This window comes from Merops nubicus, unplaced genomic scaffold (assembly GCF_000691845.1).
Source record: "Merops nubicus isolate BGI_N331 unplaced genomic scaffold, ASM69184v1 scaffold6303, whole genome shotgun sequence".
NCBI lineage: Eukaryota > Metazoa > Chordata > Aves > Coraciiformes > Meropidae > Merops > Merops nubicus.
In genome coordinates, this window is record NW_008599483.1 from 17,800 (window position 1) to 18,628 (window position 829).

Below are 829 nucleotides of genomic sequence, written 5' to 3' on the forward strand. Positions count from 1 at the left end.
CACGGTGTGGTTCGTGTCCCTGAGGCTCCTTCTCCCTCCCCCCCATTGACGGGGCTCTGTTTTCTTTTCGCAGAGCTGAATTTGCTAGCTGTCATTTGGAGAGTGTGTGTGACAGGAGAGTGAAACCTTTGGGAAAATGTTAGGAGACTCTTTTTTTTTTTTTTTTTTTTCTCTCTTTGTTCTACTTTTCGCTCGGAAAGTTTTTAAACTTCCTCATCAGTGCATCCTGTACTCCATACGATGCGTGTTCCAGTTCCCATGTAACCTTTACTGGCCGAACTTTGTATCTGGGGGGGGGAAATATTGTTTAAACAAAGAGGGTATTCTAAATAAAAGGAAAAAGGCTTACACTACCTAAACATGTGCTTTCCACTTCCTGAGGGATGGCAGAGAGTTAAGCAGGGACAAAGTTTTGTTACCAGTAGGTGCCCAAAACAAGTTTGCTTCATCTGTCCCTCTGCTCTGAAAGCTGAGACTTACTGACAGTGTCTAAGCAGCTGAGTTTGTTCCATTTGTCCTGAACCAAAAAAGAAAAAAGGCCCACCCAAATCCACAGACTGCTGGTTTTTATAAATCTGAAAGGCCTCAGAGCCCTGGACAGCAGCCCCACAGTGCTCTCCCTGCTCCAGGACAGTCAGTGTGCTGCCAGCCCAGCCCCAGCCCGCACAGCCCATGCTGCTGAGCCCCCCAGGCCAGTGTCTGTCCAGGGAACAGTGCAGGCTCCCCCGAGGCCTGCAGTGCATGCTCTCCTTTTCAAATAGCCTAGATTGTCAGTGTTCTCTCCCTCCTCCCCACTGCAGTGGTAGGAAGAGCAGGTGAGCAGGGGTGC

The 829-nt window shown here is 49.3% G+C and overlaps 1 protein-coding gene across 1 annotated transcript in view; it reads left to right on the forward strand.

Moving 5' to 3' along the window:
- PSMD11 (proteasome (prosome, macropain) 26S subunit, non-ATPase, 11) overlaps positions 1-359 on the forward strand; it is a gene marked incomplete at its 5' end in the record, with an annotated part of 13,811 nt that extends 13,452 nt beyond the window's left edge. Inside the window, one exon of the mRNA XM_008937388.1 lies at positions 74-359. The remainder of the gene's footprint in view (positions 1-73) is intronic.
- Positions 360-829: the final 470 nt, after the last annotated feature.